This window comes from Ailuropoda melanoleuca, chromosome 1 (assembly GCF_002007445.2).
Source record: "Ailuropoda melanoleuca isolate Jingjing chromosome 1, ASM200744v2, whole genome shotgun sequence".
NCBI lineage: Eukaryota > Metazoa > Chordata > Mammalia > Carnivora > Ursidae > Ailuropoda > Ailuropoda melanoleuca.
In genome coordinates this window covers 184,165,638-184,188,557 of record NC_048218.1, presented here as the reverse complement: position 1 = coordinate 184,188,557, position 22,920 = coordinate 184,165,638, and the positions used below count along the sequence as shown (strand labels likewise).

At 35.9% G+C, this 22,920-nt stretch overlaps 1 non-coding gene across 1 annotated transcript; it reads left to right on the top strand.

The window, feature by feature from the left end:
- The first annotated feature begins 1,172 nt into the window (after window positions 1-1,172).
- Window positions 1,173-1,275, top strand: LOC117795579. Its single transcript, XR_004619649.1, has one exon. It is a non-coding gene; the product is annotated as a small nucleolar RNA U13 (small nucleolar RNA).
- Window positions 1,276-22,920: the final 21,645 nt, after the last annotated feature.

The following is a 22,920-nucleotide window of genomic DNA, read 5'->3' as shown; positions in this document are numbered from 1 at the left end:
ACTTGAGCCCCATTTTTTTTCATTCTACAGTGAGAATGTAGTTTTAAGGAGAACTGGTTGCTGGAAATAAGAGCCTGAGGAAAGAACATGGCCCTCCAGCTCACCTGAGGGGCATCGTGTTCCTCTCTGTTGTACTCCCCAGAGCTAATGTAATCTAAGTGACATACAAATCCAATTGGCTTTTCAGATTTTCATATACTTGTGAGTGGTTATTAAGAATATAGACTCTTAGAGGTAAAAATATAAGAAACTCAAAATTTTTTCACTAACTGTCCTCAATGGTTAGTATGCTATAAATTACTTTTTCCATCTCTTACTGCATCTTTGTCAGAGTCTGTAAATTTTCCAGGCACTTTTGTTTATTAAAATTCTGATCAAGTCTACAGCATCAATATTGTACGAATTCAAACTCTTCTCCAGGGATAAAGTCGAGTAACTTGGTGGTGGTATGTTCTTATAGGATTCCTACTTCTAATTCTTGTAAAAGTTCTAAATCCTCTGGGCTTGAGATACAGATCAGAGAAAAGTGGCAAATCTCTCCCCATTTGTCTATATGATGACACAATCCTCTTCTTACTGTTTTGTTTTTGTTTTTGTCACTTTTCTGACTGTCATTGATTGGCTGTCTATGCTTTATGGAGAATATTCAGTCTAACTCTTGATGGTCAGGCAAATATATGGATTCTTTTGAGCTTCTCTACCTCAAAATTTTCTTTTGTGCATGATCNCTTGCACCTGGTAAATTTTTGCCTACATTATCTTTCCTCACTCCCAAACCCCCAAAATTAGATATATCATTCCCCCATTTTGCAGATATTTTCTAAGGCTGTGAGAATTTAGCATTACTCAGAATCAAAGAACTTGTGGTAGTGGAATTGAATGAAAAACTCAGTTTCTCTGGTTCCAGCGTGTGTACTTTTTCATAAACGTACCTAGAATTGACAGTCATAGGAAGGCGTCTTTCTTAAGAAATGGTAGTGCAATACTTACTGTATCACCGAAGGAGAACCTGTGGTTCGAGCTGAATCAACAAGATTCCTGCTAGCTTGGTATTCCAAAGAAAGTGGTTCTTCATTACGTTTATGCCTATACCTCTTCATATGTGTATATTTGACAAACTTTAATTTGAAGATTAATCAAGCACATTTAGTAACATGAAGACCTACAGATAGATCCTTTTGTAGTTCATAAACGTGATGATTGGGTATTCATGCTTTCTATGATGTGTGCCTCCCTCAAACCTTGTTACCACCTTGGCACATTACCAGTTTGACATGGAGGAAAGAAAAAAGAAAAGAAAAAAGAAAGAGAAAGAGAAAGAAAGGGGAGAGAGAGAAAGAAAGAAAGAAAGAGAGAGAGAGAAAGAAATGCCTAAGGATAAGGGCAACTTAAAATGAAAACCAAAATGGAGAAATGGGTTATGCATAGTGAACGTTATTGGTCAGGATGGCCTAAGTTATGCTATAGTAACAGCAACAAAAAATTAACTCTCCATGACCAGACAAAAATTTATTTCTTGCTCACTTGGAGCCAGTTTAGGATTCAAGTGACTCTCCAGGGTATCTGCCTTGAATGCCATTGTTTGACAATCCAAGCTGCTTTGAGCTTTTGGCAACTCCGTCTCAACACGCATTTTCACAATTTCAGGGAAAGAGAGTGCTGGTGGGTCTTGCACTGTCAACTTAAATATCTCCACATGGACATGACATATATCACTTCACTTCCAGCCCATTGGCTCTCCAATGTGCCTAGAAGGAAAAGAGAAACAAACGGGGTGAGTAATAGAGGTATCTCCTACACAGAGCAAAAATTGAAAAAGAGAAAGAAAAAGAGAATGGAGAGTATGAAATAGAAAGAGAAAATCGATGGAGTATACTGTTTTATGATTGCATAATTGCGTATCAAACAATTGATCATTGTTTTTTCTATCTTAGGTTCTGAATGTTAAAAATTATTCTACAGTCTTTTAGGGGGAAAACATGTAAATCTCCACTGTTAAAGTCGAAACAGCTCACTAAATGTTAACCTGTACCCTCCATCACTCTGAGATGTTGCTCCATCCCTAAAGGCTCTTGTGGGAGGTTGAAGAGATGGATGAATAAGAGGAGAGGCTGAATATGACAGCAGAGCAAATAGTTTGTGTTACAAAAGCAAATCACTTCTCTGATTCTTTCCTACCTTTTTTTTACCTTTGAAATGAAAAATGTTGATTCCATTTACATACTTTAAGATCATGAAGGCATGAACTCATTGCTTGTATTTATAACAGCACTAGTCATTCTATCACTGCTTAGAAAATGAAAAATGATTTTACCACTTTTAACTTGAGCCCCATTTTTTTTCATTCTACAGTGAGAATGTAGTTTTAAGGAGAACTGTTGCTGGAAATAAGAGCCTGAGGAAAGAACATGGCCCTCCAGCTCACCTGAGGGGCATCGTGTTCCTCTCTGTTGTACTCCCCAGAGCTAATGTAATCTAAGTGACATACAAATCCAATTGGCTTTTCAGATTTTCATATACTTGTGAGTGGTTATTAAGAATATAGACTCTTAGAGGTAAAAATATAAGAAACTCAAAATTTTTTCACTAACTGTCCTCAATGGTTAGTATGCTATAAATTACTTTTTCCATCTCTTACTGCATCTTTGTCAGAGTCTGTAAATTTTCCAGGCACTTTTGTTTATTAAAATTCTGATCAAGTCTACAGCATCAATATTGTACGAATTCAAACTCTTCTCCAGGGATAAAGTCGAGTAACTTGGTGGTGGTATGTTCTTATAGGATTCCTACTTCTAATTCTTGTAAAAGTTCTAAATCCTCTGGGCTTGAGATACAGATCAGAGAAAAGTGGCAAATCTCTCCCCATTTGTCTATATGATGACACAATCCTCTTCTTACTGTTTTGTTTTTGTTTTTGTCACTTTTCTGACTGTCATTGATTGGCTGTCTATGCTTTATGGAGAATATTCAGTCTAACTCTTGATGGTCAGGCAAATATATGGATTCTTTTGAGCTTCTCTACCTCAAAATTTTCTTTTGTGCATGATCTAGAGTTGTCTCCACTTTTCCCCTTTAGAGCCCACAACCATTGGTCTACCTTTGTGGCTGGTTACCTTACACTTCATCAGTGGGAATCTCTCTCAGGTGAAGTACTAGCAAGATAGCTGACATCCATCTACCTTCTGAATTGTCCATTCTATCCCTAGATGTGTTAAATGATGATAAGAATAGATGGTCCTCCAAAGATTTCCATATCTGAAACCCTGGAATCTATGAATCTGTCATGTTACATGACAAAGGGAAATTAAGGTTGCAGACAGAGTTAAGGTTGCTGATCCCAGCTGACTTTAAATGAGAGATTATCCTGAATTATCTGGGGGGATCCAATGTAGTCACAGAGGTCCTTAAGAATGGAAGAGGGAAGCGGAAGTTTAGGTCAGGGTGGTATGATACAAGGACTTGCTGTTACTAGCTATGAAGATGGAAGAAGAAGGTTATGAGCCAGGGAATATGGGTGACCTTTAGAAGCTGGAAAGGCAAAGAAATAGATTCTTTCCTAGAGACTTCAGAAGAGAAGGCAGCCCTACTGACACCTTGATTTTAGTCCTGCGAGACCTGTGTCAGACTTCTGATCTACAGAACTATAAAATTGTAAATTAAAACTGTAAATTAGTTTTAAAGCACTAAATGTGGTTATATTTTATGACAGCTAGAAAACCAATACACTAGACAATCCTTGTATTCTTGCCATGCCAATGCTCCCAGCTGTTCCAAATAGCTGTCTCCTCTTCTTTCAGCCCTGTGCTCACTTTCCTCAACTCAGGCAGGCAAAAGTACAGACTAGCAATTCTACAGCCNGTCCTTGTATTCTTGCCATGCCAATGCTCCCAGCTGTTCCAAATAGCTGTCTCTTCTTTCAGCCCTGTGCTCACTTTCCTCAACTCAGGCAGGCAAAAGTACAGACTAGCAATTCTACAGCCCAGGTACATGTCTATGCAGGGAACAAATTGCACTGTCCCTTCACACAAGCAGTGGTCTTCTTTTTACTTTTATTTTTTCCTAGTATACATAAATGGAGCGAATGTTTTACAAAGCTCTTTGCAAAAACACAGCAGCCTCTTGCCATCAGTACCCTCTACTGTTTCCTCCTTTACAGAGGCAACCAGCTTTAAGTCATTTAGCTATGTCTTTTGGTAGTCATACCTCTAAATGACTTCTTGATCTTTCTGTATCTGTTGGCTTCCCCCAATGGAAGACTTAACTATACTCTACCTACATCTTTGCCCACCATTCATAAACTTTCCTCCCTCCCATCCTTCCAAGAGGCTTATGTTATAATAATTTTGTCTTAATCACTATTAAGAATTTACATTGCTATGACCATGTAAATATTCATGTAGCATACTATGATTATTTTCTAGTGTAACACTTCATCATTTCTGGAATTNAATTTTGTCTTAATCACTATTAAGAATTTACATTGTTATGACCATGTAAATATTCATGTAGCATACTATGATTATTTTCTAGTGTAACACTTCATCATTTCTGGAATTAAAATTGTCTTTTCTGTTTATTTTTTTTTTTTATTTTCCATGTACACATTATACTTCCACCTCAAGTTTTTGCCAAATAATATAAATCTTCTACCAAAACTTTTAGACACAACAGGTGTTCTATTTTTAGTATTTTTGGAGAAAATACTATGATAAACTGATCTCTTTTAATCTGGACTGGCTGTTTCTAGGTCCCTGTAAACCATTCCTCCTAGGATCTCCTTTCATTATCTTCCTGAGGATTTTTGTCACCTCTGGCTTGTTGCCAGATCTGTTTCCAGTGTCCACTACTGAGAAAGTATGTTCAGGAGGCAAATTTTGAGGATTTTGTCTATCTAAAAACATCTCTGTCCTTGTCTTGAATTTATTTTGTTTGGAAGTTGAATTGAAAATAATTCTTGCTCAGAATTTTGAAGTAATTGCTCTGTTTTCTTCCAGCCATCAACTGTGTTGATGACAGGCTACCAAAGCTGTTCATTTTTTTTTTTTAAGTAATCTCTACACTCTATCCCCATCTCTCCCAAAATTTAGACCCTTTCTGATTTTACTCTTTCATTCTTTCTTTCTTTCTTCTTTCTTTCTTCTTTTTAAATTGGAAAATAATGTGTCTTCTCTTGGTGTGGATCTATTTTGAATCTGTTGTCTTGGCACTNTTTCTTTCTTTCTTTCTTTCTTTCTTTCTTTCTTTCTTTCTTTCTTCTTTCTTTCTTCTTTTTAAATTGGAAAATAATGTGTCTTCTCTTGGTGTGGATCTATTTTGAATCTGTTGTCTTGGCACTCAGATCTTATAATTTGCAGTTTTTTTTTCTTCTGCATATAAAATATTTGAAGTATTTCTAATGATTTCCTCCCTTCCATTCTTCTGAATTCTCATTATTTGAATATTGAATCTCCTAGACTGACAGTCTGCTATAGATTGAATATTTTTGTCTGCCCCAGAATTCATATGTTATAAGCTAATCCCCAATGAGATGGTATTTGGAGGTGGAGCCTTCAGGAGATGATTAGGTCATGACAGTAAAGCCTTCATGGATGGAAATGGTGCCCTTTTAAGGTGTTGAAGAGACCAGAGAGCCCTTTTTCCCCATGTGAGGTTACAGTGAGAAGAAGGTGGTTCTATGAACCAGGATGCTAGTCCTCAGTACACACTGAATCGCTAATGCCCTGATCTTGGACTTTCCTGCCTCTAGAATTGTGGGAAATAAATTTCTGTTGCTTATAAGCCTTCCAGTCTATGGTATTTGTTACAGCAGTCCAAACAGACTAAGGCACTCTCTAAGTTTTATTTTCTCTCTTCCTTCTTCCTTCCTTCCTTGCTTCCTTCCTTCCTTCCCTCCCTCCTTCCCTCCTTCCCTCCTTCCTTCTTCCCTATCTTGAGAGATTTTGCTTCCAGGGAGATCTCAGCTCACTTATAACTTGCCTGTTGAGTTTACTGTTTCTCTTACCATATTTTTAATTCTCAAGGGCTCTTTTTGCTTTCTAACTATACTTTAAAAGTAGCATCCTATGATTGTATCATGAATGCTACATTTTACCAACTATTTTATGCTCTCCAGAGACTAAAACCTCCCATTGTCTACCAGGCTGGAGAAGATATAGTGACCTGAATATATGAAGTAAGTGAGAGGATCTAAGATTCTAATGTCTTCTTTAACAGACTTTCAGCCAATCTGCTATTTTAAAAACCATCTTTCCCCTTACTTCCAGGACATCTGGTGCTTCCAACTACTGGAGTGTTTTCAGGGATCAGTAATGCAAATTGGGTTGTTTATTGGCTTTCACCACTGCCAGTTTAGAATACAGTCCTCTCAGGGCTGGTAGATCCATTAACATTCATTCTGATTTTCAAATTCTGATTTTTCTCAATTTGTCTGCTTTTGCAATTGTTTTTTCTCCTGTTTTCTTTGCTCTCATTGTGTCATTCCTTAAAAAAAAAAAATCTGTAAACTCTTGTTTAAGTAGGGTTTTTATAAGCAGTAGGATAAAGATACATGTTTAGGTGACCATATTTAACATCTTTACTTGGGATGGCATCACACATCTTTATGAACGATTCACTTAGAATCGTCCTCCCAATTCTAATCACTTGACTTGGGGGTGGGGGAGAATAGTACAAAGAAAGAAAACCCTCTCAGCAACAAACACTACACTTCTTAGGGAATCGAGCACTCTCCACCATTCCCTAGTTGGCGGTTGCAGAGCTGTTTCTATAACCTCTTAGAAAATTTGTGTTAAGGATCTCATTCTAATTTTTTGTTTTGTTTTAGAATTTTGCATTTAATTTTGGGCTTTGCATGTTAGCTAAGATTCTGAGATGACAGGGGAAATTCCACTCAATATCCTATTTTATACTGAACTGGTTATTATTTCTTTCCTAAGAAGTCTTTTTTTCCCTAAGTTAAATTATAGAGTTGTTCTGAGTAATCAGACAGTTGATAGTTATTTTGTTTGGGTATCTTTCACCTGTGCCTTTTGATTATCTCATATCTTTGGCCTTAAACATAAGAGTAGGAACAGATTTTGTTTTGTTTTGTTTTTGTGCTCCCACAAACTTATGCAGATCTTCAAATACTATTTATTTGGGGCCAAGAATGCATATGTCATCCTAAATGAAGATCTGATTAGGTGTATTTCATAACATATGATTCTGTATGTTAAAGAGTGGAAGTGTTAAATTAGGACTTATAGGAAAAATCCTTGTATAAGACTTTCAATCAAATCAAATAGATCACACTCACTATATTTTGAAGTATTTCATTTTTCTTTTCTTACCTTTTAAAAATACTTAATGGTTTAAGACAACTTTAATACTCATTCTAATCCCTTGGACATACACACATACATCATAAATTCTCAGGACATAAGGTTAAATGGTATCGTAATTAATGGTTTATAACTCCATAAATCACTTCCCTTTTTAATGTTCTCTGATTCCATTTAAGGAACTCACCCTGGGACTATATTTCTAGCAATAATAATTTTTATTCGTTGTCATTGTTCTTTTATATTATTCTTTTTTAAAAAGATTTTATTTATTTATTTGAGAGATAGAGAGAGATCAAAGCAGGGGGGAAGGGTAGAGGGAGAAGCAGATTCCCCACTGAGCAGGAAGCCTGATGTGGTACTCGATCCCTGGACCCGGGGATCATGACCAGAGTTGTAGGCAGATGCTCAACTGACTGTGCCATCCAGGCACCCCTCTTTTATATTACTCTATTATTTTGAAGTAAATTCAAATGTGAGTTTATTTCTCTAGATGATAGAAAATGTTAATTTTCTATTTTCTATTAATTTTTACACACAAGGGTTTCTTATTTTTTCAATTTTTTTCCCTTCTGATAGTGGTACTGCTAGATTTTCCTCAATGACAAAATTATCCAAAGGACAACTCCATTGCTTCTGTGCCTAGTACCTAGAGTTAATTTTCACCCTTCTTTTTGAACTTATAAGCTTACTTCAAGTGTGATGTTGGTAGAAGAAAGTTTTCCTCATTCCTATATATCTGTACATGCCCCTTGACAATATTTTACAGTATCATTTTTTACAAAAATTTAAATAGGTTAGAACTAGTCTAATTCAATCATAGTAAAATAAAGTAAAATTGTACTGTACTGACATAAATTGATCTAGGGTGCTTACTTAGCAAGGTGAGGCTTTAATCTTTGTCAGAGATGATGACTACATTTTGTAGGCCACTAATCAGGAAAGAAACATAATGGGAGCTGTGCTGGCTTTGCCTGGAATTGAGCTATCTTGCCCAAAGCAAAAGGGAAACATGAACTCTCACACAGTAGTGTCATTTAATGAGGTTTTTTCTTCATGTGCAGTAACCAGGAGGTTATAGTTAAAGCCTGATGTGGGTTTTGAGGCACAGAAACCCATGAGGACTTTGCCATTCGCTTGCTGTATGACCTTGGGCGGATTACTTATCTAAACCTCAGTTGCTTCTTTGGTAAAAAAAAATTTATATCTTATGGGATTCTTATGAGGACTCAGTGAGATAAAGTCTGTGAATGTCTTTTGTAAATCTGAAAANGGATTACTTATCTAAACCTCAGTTGCTTCTTTGGTAAAAAAAAATTTTATATCTTATGGGATTCTTATGAGGACTCAGTGAGATAAAGTCTGTGAATGTCTTTTGTAAATCTGAAAATTCCATGGAAATCTAACTNATTCCATGGAAATCCAACTAGTATAATTGTTTAATGCTTTCTAAGTGCAAGGGTTGCATTTTAGGACTATCTAACACAGTGTCTGATACAGCACATACTCAATAAATAGTAGCTCCCTTCTTTATCCAAGGAAGAAAGATAAATGTTCCATCAGTAGTGTATAACTCTAAGATACCAAAGAAATTCCAGCATAGCATAAATATTTTTTGGGGGGAAAAAGGCAATTGCATGGAATATTCTAAAGTTCATACAATCTAATTTTCCAGGGATCATAATTATTATAGAAAAGAGTATGCACATATGGTATATATGGTACAAGTGGCTTCCCCTTTTCATAAATATAAGACTAAATAAGCTAAAATTTACATGCGAAGTCAATAGCATAGATGATCATGATAATACTAATGGTGAAATTTAACACTTTTTAGGAATAGGAAAGAAACTTAGAAATCCTCTCTTCTGTATTTCAATAAATTGGTATTACTCCAAGATCTCGTGTAAGTAACTAGTTATTTACTTAAATGACTAAGTTACTAAGTAATTTATTTAGTTGGTAACAAAACCAGAACTGAAACAGGAATCTGTTGATCCCTCAGTCCTCTTTCTATAATAGTAGGCTGTTTCAATTCTATCATTTCTGATTTCATTCACTCAACAGGACTTCAGAATGTATTAGTCACTGACAAACATTCTATTATTAAACATTGTCTTATTAAAATAGTAATAAATATTTTTCCTTAACATGCTAGTTCTAGAAATTATGCTTCCTAAAAAGTGCCCATTGATGCTATACCTGTGCCTCGTTGGCCCCTCCTCACCTATATAACTGTGCTGAATAAAAGCAGTTGTTCATTTCCTAACAGCAGCAACGGATCCTGGGGATTACCTCCCTCAGTTTGTATTCTAGCCCCTTGTAGCTGGAAAGCTAGACGTTGCATTTCTCAGATTCACTCAAAGCTAGAATTACACTATCAGAGAACCTGAGGGAAAGCTCTTTGGAAGTGCGTGTGGGTAGGAATGTGGTCTTCCCCCTTTCACTGGTGCAGATAGCAGCAAAGTGGCATAATTCTGGGACTGGCGTCTGTTTTGGAAGTTCCTCATTGCACAGGTGCCTTATTGAATCAGAGGCAGCAGATTTTTATACTTAGCAATCTAATATTCATAACTATAATGTTTGCTTGATATTTCATTAAATGACTAACTCATAATTTTATTAAAATTTCCTCATTGCGGGTTAATTGAATTCTTCCAATTTTTACTATTATGAGTACTGTTGGAGTATAAGTCTGAATGCATAAAGTTATCTCCTTTAAAATTTTTACTCCTGAGGATATATTAATAGATGTGAGATTATGAGCTGAAGGGCATGCTCACTTTTATAGAATTTTATTCCGAAGAGTTGCCTGTAAAGGGGCCTCTTTTGGGCAGAGGACACAGAAATGGATGTATGTACGAACTGAAAGAAATGTGGTCTTATTTGAGACAAGGCAGCAATTGTTTTGTCCTGATTTCATCCACATACCTATAGGCTGAGAAGACTCTTCTTTATGGAACAATGCCAATCAAAAGTAGGGCGGGGAAGGATGGTGGAAGTTTAGGGAATCCTCCCTCTGGATGGAGTCAGAGCGGAGAAGAGAACTTCAACCTGACTTCTGTGCTGACCTTGAGAAGAAAAATTAGAATCTACAGTCGCTTATTGAGGTAGATACAGTTACTGTATAGCTACTTAAGTAACATACAGTTTTTATCCAATTATGAAAATTTTGAAATTTGCCATTTTAACTCATTAAACTTTGCCAATTTTCCTTAGTAATGTTCAGTAAAATAATTTGAATGATGATTGGGAACACCAAGAAAAGGGGGAGGCAGGAGACTATGCTACTTTCCAGAGCCACACTGGAAGAGTACAGCTTAATGGTGGGTCACTTGGTGTGTGTGTGTATATATATATATAATTTTAATATGTTTTAAATATATATAATTATATATATATATATTTTGCCTTCTTAACACTAGTGTTCTTAACTTAATGGTTGAGCTATTTTATGTCTATCTTCATGAGATATCTTGGCAGAACAAAAATGTCTAAAATAATATTTAGCACTAGGAACATAAGTAAGTTCAATTTGCAATATATCTCTAACATAGTTAACACAAAATAAGACCTAGCAGCAGATAAAAGCTATCTGATTGAAAAAAAAATGTTTGCATAAGCATTTGTCAACTAAAAATATGTATTAATCACCTGTTTCATACATTGTGCTAGATACCCTGGGGATGGGGGGAGAAGGTAGGTACCAAGAAGCAGGAGAGATGTCTGTCCTAGCTCTCAAGGAACTTTCAAGCTCTAATTTAATGAATACTAGCCAGGTTGGATATTAGGTGAAGCCTATATTGTGTATGCATGCATCTGTTGTAGTTTTGCTCTCTGTTAATATGGTGTGGAGGTGCTGAAGTCTCTAGTGCAAACATACACATATATAAGCAAATGACACTCCTCTTCAGCTATGATTCTTATAATGCTTATGCTTAACATATCTTTTAGATGTGGTTTTTAGATAGACCCAAGAATGTGCTCTTTTTTTTATTATGGAAATAGATTTTTGATTGAGAATTATGGGCACTGTCTTCTGATGTGTTGATTTTTCAAGCTGTTGTGCAGAATAGGTGAGTTGCAAAACACAGTGATGCATGCTTATGTTGTAGGTGAACAAGAACAAGTTTAAATGTGTGTTGAAATGATTTTAGAGCAAATTTCACAACGCTAATTGTCCTTCAAATAATGTCTTTTAGGAGTCAAATCTGACAAAAGAATTGAATGTCATCCAGCTATTATATAAAACAAATGTAAACTCGATCATAATATATTACTGTGACATAGGATAACACTGCATAATATAAGCATAAACATTTTTTTGATAATTAGATATGTAAGTTAGACTATGTTATATCAACTGATAATATTTTCTTTATCGATCTTTCATGAATGTGAAAAATTTGGGAAAAATATATAATAATCCTGCAATATCCAGTCAATCTCATATATAAAGATAGGTCCAGGTTTTTAATATATATTTTCCTTAAGTAAGATACAGAGGAAACCCTATGTACTTTCATTACATATGTAGAGGAAACAATAGTACCTAAAAATTTGGTTATTATATGTCACTATATTTCATACAGATGAGAAACCTCGTATGGTAAAATTATATTTGTAGAAAATGGCTGTTATTTTATTTTACAAAATTTATTTGGGAAATTATCAATTAACTGTGTCAATTTGATATTCACTAAAATTTTTATTCTGAAACTGTTGTCTAAAATATCCTTTGAGGGGCGCCTGGGTGGCATAGCGGTTAAAGCGTCTGCCTTCGGCTCAGGGCGTGATCCCCGCGTTACGGGATCGAGCCCCATGTCGGGCTCCTCCNCTCGTATGGTAAAATTATATTTGTAGAAAATGGCTGTTATTTTATTTTACAAAATTTATTTGGGAAATAATTAACTGTGTCAATTTGATATTCACTAAAATTTTTATTCTGAAACTGTTGTCTAAAATATCCTTTGAGAATAAACATGCCCACCTGCAAAATATGCAGTATTCCTTTTAATTCATTTAATTGCTTTTTCTGACAATTATAATGAATTTTTAAACTATCCTTAATAGGGGCGCCTGGGTGGCACAGCGGTTAAGCGTCTGCCTTCGGCTCAGGGCGTGATCCCGGCGTTATGGGTTCGAGCCCCACATCAGGCTCCGCTGCTATGAGCCTGCTTCTTCCTCTCCCACTCCCCCTGCTTGTGTTCCCTCTCTCACTGGCTGTCTCTATCTCTGTCAAATAAATAAATAAANGAATTTTTAAACTATCCTTAATATTATGTTTTATCATGTAAGGCTTCATTTTTTAAGCAATATGATGAATTAAAAATAATACTTGAGCAGGAATTGTATTATACCTGATATTAATTATCCCTAAGGTTTCCAATTTATTTTTGAATTTATTATTATTGAAGCTTTAATTACTTATAATTAAAAATGGGATGAAGAAAACTAAATTTTAGTGGAGTCGTCCTATGCTGAAAGTGCGTTTTGTGGCTTGTGTCAATTATGACTTATACTGACTTGCTTTTGCTTTTGAGAAAAACTAAAGAACATGCCAAATATGGCAGTAAATCAGTGTGGATTGGGCAATCAATGAAATTTCAGAAGTCCTTTACACCTTCTGTATCAGCCTACACAATCTCACAAAATCAGAAAGTAAGTCATTATGCCATAATGTAGTGGTATTTTATGTCTTTAAACACAAAATTTAGGGGTGCCTGGGTGGCTCAGTTTGTTAAGCATCTGCCTTTGGCTCAGGTCATGATCTCAGGGTCCTGGGATCAAGCCCCACATCAGGCTGTCTGCTTAGCGGGGAGTCTGCTTCTCCCTCTCCCTCTGCTCATGCTCTCTCTCTCTCACTTTCTCTCTCTCAAATAAATAAATAAAATCTTTTAAAAAAACCCACAAAATTTGTACTCATGTGGATATTTTATTACTAAAGTAGAAATACCAGAGTCTTAAAATTATTATAATATAGAGTAAAAAGAGGAGACATTGTTTATGATTCTATATACAAATAGGAGGAAATGTAAATTATGCCCTGAGACTAAGGAACAGTTGTTTTGTCCTGAATCTTCCGTGCACCTATAGGCTGAAAAGACTCTTCTTCCTGAAATGATACCAATCAAAAGTAGGGGCAGGAGGGATGGTGGAAGTTTGAGGAACCCTTCATCTGGATGGAGTAAAAGTGAAGAACAAGTTGTGAAATGTTCTGTGAAAATAGCTTACCATCTGTATTAGCTATGTGTTGCTGCATAACAAATAACCCCAAAATTTAACAGCTTAAATCAACTAACATAATTCTCTCACATAGTTTCTGAGGATTAAGACTTTTAGGAATGGCTTTGCTGCAGTGGTTCTGGCCCAGGATCTCTCATGAGATTATAGTCAGACTGTTGGCTGAACTCCGATCTTTGAAAACTTGAGTGGCATTGGTGGATCAGCTTCCAAGTTCATTCATGTTGACGTGACAGGAAGCTTCATTTCCTCACTATGTGCTGCTCATGATGTGTCTTCTGTCAATGCAAGTGATCCAAGATGGGGGCTGTAGGCTTTATACACTACTGTCAGAATTGGTACATCTTCCCTTCTACCATAGTCTACTGGTCACACAATTCAACCCTAATAAAATGTGGGACATGACTACTTAAGGATGTGAATACTAGAATCCAAAGCTCATTGGGAGTCATCTTGGAAGGTGGCTACAATCACCTTCCAAAATATGCTTCATTCCATCATTTATTTATGCATTCACTCATTTGTTAACATTTATTAAGTCTTTCTGTGTTCCATCAACTGTGTTAGATCTTGGAGATAACCAAGATAAATATAATTTCTACACTTGTGGAGACAAGGAAGGATCAGATATTTACAGTGATTAAAGGTATGTTAAGGAAGCCCACACACTATCTCATACGCTCCCATAGTATTTTCTATTTCTTAACATAGCTCTGGTTCTTGCCTGACTCCATGAGTGTAAGGAGCATTCTTTTTTTTTTTTTTTAAGATATTATTTATTTATTTGTTTGCCAGAGAGAGCACAAGCAGGGGGAGCAGCAGGCAGAAGGAGAAGTAGGCTCCCTGCTGAATGAGGAGTCTGATGCAGGACTCAATTCCAGGGCCCTGGGATCATGACACGAGCCTAAGGCAGACACTTAACTGACTGAGCCACCCAAGCATCCCTGTAGGGAGCATTCCTACCCCAACGAATATACTTCCTTTTCTCTGATGATTTTCACTTCCATTCTACCTTACTACATGCTTCCTGTATGCACATCTTGGAACTTTTCTTCACCTAAAGGCTCTTCAAAAGCAAAAAGCACCAATTTAAATACTCCACTCTTTAATCACAATTGATATTTCCAACTTCCTTATCTAACTAATTGTATTGGGATTATACTTAAACACTACTGTGATTTCTAGTCCATTTATCCCTATTCTTTCTTTTTCATTTGTCAGACTTTTCTTGTCTCCACTTCCACTTCTATCCTCTTAATTTCTACAGTCCATCATTTTAATTTTCCTGTTGCCAATATCCCAAATTCACTTCCCCTTGTTTGACAAAATGCCAAACTAGAATGAACCCAATTATCTATTTCTTTATGCCTTTTGGGTGACAGCTAGAGCACTGTAAGAAAAATCCAAAACAGGGTATATGGATTTCATTATAAATTTAATCATCAAATTCAAATGTATCCCAAGTATACCAGAAACCTGATCTCATTTTCCAAGTCAGCTTGTTCTTCCACTACACACTCTTCCATTCCTTTTTTACTCTCCTTAAATATCTGACCTGTCTCCACCCTTACACCCTCAACTCTCAGCAGAAAACTTCTAAAAAAGCCATCATCTGGAGCTAACTCAATTTCTCTCTGTTTATTTCCAAATGTAATTCTAGCTGCACCCATTCTGTCTTCCATCCCTCTTCTTTCAGTCACTAGAGAAAAAGAAGCTTAAAATTTCAAAAGATAATGGGTTATCTTTTGAATATCAAAAGATATCAAAGGTATCAAAGATATCAAAATATCAAAAGATAATGGGATAATGGGATAATTATTAATGAAGGAAGAATCTGAAGGAGAGGAATAGGAAAACCTTTGACTTTTAGGTAAAGATTAAGGTGGTAGAATTTTAAATCTCCCATTTTAAATTAGAGATGAGCAAATCCATGATTGAACCTCAGGGGTTACAACTACGTAGATTCTTCTGTGATGTTTTCATGGCATCTCACCCCACCTATTCCCTTCTTTCTCCTTTATCACTGTGGCTGTTTACAAGACTGTTTACAAGACTGTTACTCTCTCCCTAGCCTCCTGCATCTCCCTGTTGAGGAGAGGACCTGACTGAGAAAGAATGACAATCCTTACAGTGACTCAAGCCCTTAGCAACTGCAACTTATGAACCCAGGTTTTATGAGTGAGGTAAAGTTGTAAAGTTTGTGGGAGGAGCCTAGAAAAATGATGCAGTTTGTGAAAATAGAACCTAAGTATGATTAAAAATAAAATCCTAACTCTCCCCTACCAAAATACCCAACAGTGAAATAAAAGAGAAATACGTGGGGAAACAAGGAAATAAGTTGCATCGTGTATTAACAATTACTAAGGGTAATGGCTTCAGTTACAGAGTTAGTGGATTCAAATGCTTGGTCTCTCAGGAACTGTTTTCCAAATTATTAAAAACATGGCCCTCTATCCCAGTATGAGGGTTCCTCCCCTTCTTCAGTGGAAGACCCATACAGATAATTGCTACAACTTTCCACATATGAATTCAAACATTGGAGTCAGTTTCAAGAAATCTTATAGTTCTCATTTATTCTCTGGTTGTATGACTAAGTTTATAAATGGTCTCCCCATAGGCCCAGGAAACACATGAAAGGTAGATATTTGATGATTTATAGATATCTGTGGTGGTAAATGTGTTTTTGTTTTTTGTTTTGTTTTTTATTGCTTTTATTGTTCTTTCTAATCTTTGAATGAATCAGATGGGAAAACTGGAGTTGATGGGAGCAGCCCTCTTTTATGTTCTACTATTTGGGAATAGGTGCACATGGGTGCACATGCGAGTGTATGTATATTCTGAAGGAACAGGTCTGGTTACCTCTTGCTACCACATTTCTCCCACCATCCTTTCACTTTCAGGGTTTCTTCTATAAGACAGTTGGTCAATGTTAAAATATAGAGTTAAGTTAGGTATAGAATATAGAATTAGGTCATCGAATATATAGAATATAGAATTAGGTTAAGATTTATAGTTGAAAAAGGCAACATGATAAAGAAACATGAGAGAAATAATGAAAAAAAGTGGAAAACCTGGAGAAATACTTAAAATAAAAATGGCAGCCTAATTGGTGGGCATTCTTTGAAAAGAATTGAAATCCAGATTAGGTCTAATGAAAGCTCAGACGCATCAAATTCTAAAAGGATTGATGTAGTGTGGGAGCACTTGGGTGGCTCAGTCGGTTGAGCATCTGACTCTTGATTTTGACTCAGATCATGATCTCAGGGTCATGAGATAGAGCCCTCCACCTTGGGCTCCATGCTGGTCATGGAGCCTGCTTAAGATTCTCTCTCTTCCTCTACTCCCACTCCCTCTCTAACAAAAAAAAAAAAAAAAAAAGATGTAGTGCTAGTTTTTATTATTCATGAAAGAAATGAAGGCTCTATTATAAACAAAGTGAGTATTTATGTTACAGTATTTTCGTTCCCATAGAGCTTGAGGTTCTTTGTCATGCCACTTTGAAGAATGAAGAGGTAGACCAGACAAAGAGTGGTGGGCAGCAAAGCAAAGTTTAATAAGCCACAGTACAAAGCTCCCAGAGAGGAAAGGGACCCAAGAGGGTTGCCGTTTTGGCGTTCAAATCTAGGGGTTTTTATTAACTCTTTCAATGAACTGTTGTAAGCACTCTGAGTGTGGGCCTCCTGTGGATTGGCTGCTAAGGTGTGCCAGTCAGGGCTTTGATCACGCTCCTCTGCCTAATGTTTTATTGTTCACATGTTACGGTCTTTTTGGGCTGACATCTGGAGACTAACTGCCTCAACTTGTGATAGTGACGGAGGTTTTATAGTTAAATATTGTGTTTCAGGATGTTTTGCAAAAGTCATTTCTGCAGAGGCTGCTAGACAGGATGCTATTGTGGTCTTGCCTAAGCTATAGAACAGGATGCTAGTGCAATTTTGTCTTGGCTATCCTGGATTTTTTGTTTTATTGTTGGAGACCCTGGCCCTGACTACCTAAGTGTCCAATTAATCTCTAACATTTATTTGAATTATAAATAATGACACTTTGTAATGCTTAACTTAATTTAATTTTTTTAAAGATTTATTGATTTGTTTTAGAGAGGGGGAGAGAGTGAGGGACAGGCAGAGAGAGACGGAGAGGAAAAGGAAGAGAAGCTCAAGCAGACTCCCTGCTGAGTGCAAAGCCCCCACACAGGTCTTGAACCCATGACCCTGGGATCTTGACCTGAGCCAAATAACCGACTATGCCACCCAGGGGCCCCTGCTTGGTTTTATTTTTAACTGGTTTTACCTTTTCCCTGTATTATCAACATTTTGAATCCTGAAAACTTTGTTCTCTGTCAATAAATCCATAATCAATGTTAAAAGATTTTCACACAAAATTCATCATATAGTAAGTAATAAGTCATTTTAGAAACAATGTTAGTACAGTTTAAAAACTAAAAAAAATACAGAGTTGAACTCAATGGAGACAGGTAAATTTCAGATGCCAAAATAAAAAAGGATGGAGTTGCGGGGGGGGTGGTTCAAAGCAAAGCAATAAACAGGTGCCAATACCAACATGACTTATGGGATTTGGAAGGCAGAGCTAGAGTTCTAATTCTCACGTGGGGAAAAGAGATAGGGCCAAGGAAGAAGGTGAGGTGGGGAGTGAGAATTGACTTATTCTCTAAAACCCACAATCTCTAAAAACAGCCTGCTACTATCTCTTCCTTGTATCCAGGAGGAACTTAGTGCATATAATGTAGGATAAATCAGTGACCATTACTGAGTAGATCTTTTCTTTCCAGAGAAAAGGAAACTAGTCCAATTATATGGTCCTTATAGCAAGTGTAGATCTCAGTGTAAGGCCGTATTTGTCCCATAAGAAAACCATCAAGTCCTTTCTTCTTTCCTTCTTCCCCCATCCCTCCTTTCTTTCATTCCTATCATTTTTTTCATTATTTTGCTCTTTTTCAGAATAGTACATATCCCTGATTGATGATTATAATCCAAAATCAATTCCTGTATGGTACAAGCTTGAACATAATTTACAATTAAAATCAGATGTGGAGATAGTGATGTTTTATACTTAGCAGATTAAGGAATAGCAGGAGTGGCCCCAGTAGAAAATTAAAAATCAGAAGGAAATTAATATAAAAATTGGTACAGGACTTATAAAAACCCTGGTGTATGGACATTTCCATAATTCAAGTTCTGTGAGATTCTCTCTCTCTCTCTCTCTCACACACACACACACACACTCACACAGTTGTTATGCTTAAAGTTAAAAACTACACATACCATAAGAACTACTATAGAGAGAGTTATCAAATTTTGAAAATAGGAGAACTTTTACCACAAGAACTAGAAATACGAGAACAATTAAAAATACTTTAAACATTATGCCAGTGTAGATTACAGGGAGCTTCCTGTGACTCCACTCACTAGGAACCAATCCTCCACCTGCCACATTAGGCTCCTGTATACTCATTTGTGGAGGTGTTAAGTGCTGTGAAAAGTGGGGGTGAGCTCTAGCAGTGTGGCTGTGAACTTTGGCCAGAGTAAATCCAGAGTTTTCTTAAGAAAACTGGCTAGATTTGGTGGATGATTTTATTGTGGTACAGTCAGGTGACCCTGAAGTGATGGTCACAGTGATCAATGAAACAAAATCTTCACACTCCCTGTTCATGTTTTTTGGTGGTTGACAATAGACAGCTACCACAGCAGGTGGAATTACCACGTACTATCTTAGAACAGAGGTTGGTTTCTCTGACAAAGAAATGGTTACAAGTGAGTATTAGATGGTTCAATTAAGCATTTCTTTCCAGATGACTAATTTTATAAAACATAGTTCTTTGGTAATTTTTTGCAGCAGATGGTGTTAATGAACCTGGTGTGCTAGCAAACAATGGAGCTTTTGTAGCCCTTTTGTTATGAGACATTTCTTGGAGTGGGTATTGTTGGAGTGATATAATTAGGAATGATTGATGGAGAATGTAAACACACACACACAAATGTCTTCTCATACTTCAAACCTGATGGTGCAGAAGCACCAAAAAGTCAGATTGCTATGTTGAACGTATCTGCAAAAAAATGTAGTGCATCCGGCAGGATTCCTGCCAGAGCATCAAAGTGGCAGTGAAGTCTGTCCAGTGAATAGTTCAGGCCATACAACAATGGGTAAAAAAAATTGATGTTACAAAACAGATAAGTCAGACATTATTTACTGCTTTCTGAGAGATTGTGAAATACAGTCACACACTCACCTTGGAAAGAAAGATTATTTCACTTTAATTTTGAACATTTAGAATTTCCAGAGATAAAGCTATCAAGAAGATACTATTGGATACTAAGGATAACCAAATGAAACTTTCTAAAGGTCATTCCACATGAATCGGATCCTTTAAAATCATTTTACAGGAGGTTTTTAGAAAGTATTAGTTTGAATGACTACAAAAGGTATGATGGTTGAAATATGACTGCACTTAAAAATATAAATTGTAAGGTTGATGTGTTTAAAACTCTTCATGGGTCAGCACTATTTTAAAGAGGACAATTACTGGCACTTTGTACGGTCACATTTGATCCATTAGAATTCACTGTGAAGTCTAGTCTTATTACAGTAGCTATAAGTGGGTAAGAGTTACAAGTTATATGTTGCATTATGAGGTTCCTACTTAAACAACTAATGAAATTGATGAAGTCATTCATGTAAGTAGAAGAGAACTTGGGGATGGTTCTCGGACAGATAAAGCTTTATATATTGTTATTCACAAAGATTTTGTTTTCACTATGAGAGTCACAGTTGAGGTCCTTGAATAAAATGGGTCATCTCCTATAGTGGTGTTCTCCAGTAGAACACTCTTTGATGCTTCAAATGTTCCATATTTGGATTGTCCATTATGGTAGCCACCAGCCACATGTGGTTCCTGAACTCTTGAAATGTGAATACCTGAGAAACTGAATTTTTAATTTAATTTATTTATGATTAAATTTGAATTTAAGTAGCCACATGTGATCAATGATTACATTATCAGGCAGTATGTGTCAACAGCATTGATCTACATTGAAAGTTTAGATTAATGAATGCAGGGATTCCAGCTTTGTCTTTTCTTGCATATGTGGCAATATGATTAATTACCAAAAACAATTGTAAGGACGGTTAAATAGGAGGTTATCATTTGTTACAGAATTAATGGAAATTGAAGTTTAAAATGAGGTGATGCGGATTTTAAAATAGCTGACATCCATAAGGGAATAGCTGAAATGCAACCCAATATTAAATTTCCAGGAGCATCAATAAAAATTTAATGGAGGCCATTTAACAAGCCTCAGTAGTAAAGGAGAAGATATAACAGGTAATGAACAAACAATTCAAAGCCTCGGGCATCTAAAGAGTAAAACAGACCTGTGTGAAAACTGTCCAGATTCCATGATCACAAATGATCCAAGGTTTTTGGACCAGAGAGATGTAATTTTTAAAACTTTAAAATTTTTTTAAAAGGAACTAACTGTTGATCAGTTGTATGGAGAAATATTTTCTGTACTTGCATTGCCATGTAATGCCATGCGTGAAGTAAGAGACTCCATTTTTTATGTCTGCAAAGATAATGAGAGGTTGCAATTGGAATCTGAGGCAGTCTCCACTGAGACAATAACTGCCACCGGAAATCCTGGAGCACTGACAGAGCTGTATCCACGCATGGTTGCAGTACTGTTTTAACGAGGTCCAGTGTGGTCAATGAAAAACTAAATATCCCACTGTCCTGCACTCAGAAATTGACCAAGAAATCAAGGTGAAGGATTGTGGATGTTATCTGGCTGATGATAAAATGATGCATTATTGTAAAGTAATTGCTATAACTCTTCTCAAAACTCTAAATGATAGAAGCAGGATGGTAATAGAAGTGGCAGTTTCTCAGTTATTATTAGCTCTTCTTTCTAATGATTTCTTAAATAATGATAGGGTAGAATTCACCACATCAACAAAGATTTCAACATTTCAGGAGTACTTTCTAATGTGTGGGTTTATATACAAAATAAATATGTATAAGTATTTTATTAAAAGTGAATTAGAGGGAATTGAAGAAGAAACAAAAGGAAAGACCTAGGCAATGTGAACAGGAATATTTGGAACATAGTGATGAATTTCTGTAAGTGAAAAATAACAATCATTTAAGTAAAAATAATCAATGGGTGGTTTAGAGAGCAGAGTAAATAACTGAAAAAAGTGTTAGCAAATTGTACAATAGGTCTAAGGAAATTTCTGGGGGAAAATACAGAGAAATAAAGGGATGGAAAAATATGAAAGGTCAAGAGAACAGATAGGTTAACAACCCAAATTTCTTTGAAATGATGTGGCCTCATCTAGTGTCCAACACTATTTTCTTAGATGTAAAGCAGAAGAAAAAATGATCTAATAAATCAACATTTCAAAACAGAAGAGGAAATAAGCTACTATAAACAAATGTCAGTAGAAAAAACAAATAACAAAATTAGACCCTCAAGGAACCAAACATAGTGTTGATCAGAAATATATTATAAAACAATTTATGAATGAATGTTTAAGGAAATAAAAATAGGAAACCACAAAAATGAGCAAGTGATGAGATTTAAAATAGCAAAGCAAATCTGAAGAACAAACCAGAAATTTAAAAAAAATGTATAATCACTGAAACTGTAAGATAGAATTGAAGAAATTATTAAGGATTCAGCAAAGAGAAGGAAAATGGGAAAGACAAGTTAGGACATGTGGATAGTAGAATGAGAAAGGGTTACATACATCTCATCAGAGTTCCCAAAGGGTAGAAATGCAAGAGTGGGAAGAAGTAATATTTGAAGAGATAATAGCTGATTTTTCCCAGATTGAGCAGACATGAATTCTCAGGTTCAGAAAGTATCTCAAATCCCATAAGGATAAATAAAAATGAATCCAATTCAAGACGTATTTAGCTAACTGTAAAACTCCAAAGGTAAAGAGAAGATATCAAAACACCTGGAAAGATAACTTACTTATTCAGTGTCAGCTTGATTCACTGGAGGCCTCTCAAAAGCAATAATAAAAAACCAGAAGACGATAAAATAATACCTTAATAAGGCTTAGGGAAAAGAACTGTCAATATAGAATCATATACTTGGCAAACTATTTCTCAAGATCAAGGAACATTTCTTCAAGCAAACAAAAAACGGAATTAATTATGGAGTTAAAACAATTAACAGAGTTAATTTTCTCTTTTCTTAAGAGAAAATATTACAGAAAGAAGAAAAAATCTATCTAAGACTAAACAAAGTCTAAGATGCAATTAGGTATGAAAAACTAAGACATTTAAAAGCATGTGGGTTGGCCACAAATTATCAACCATAATAATGTCTAATTT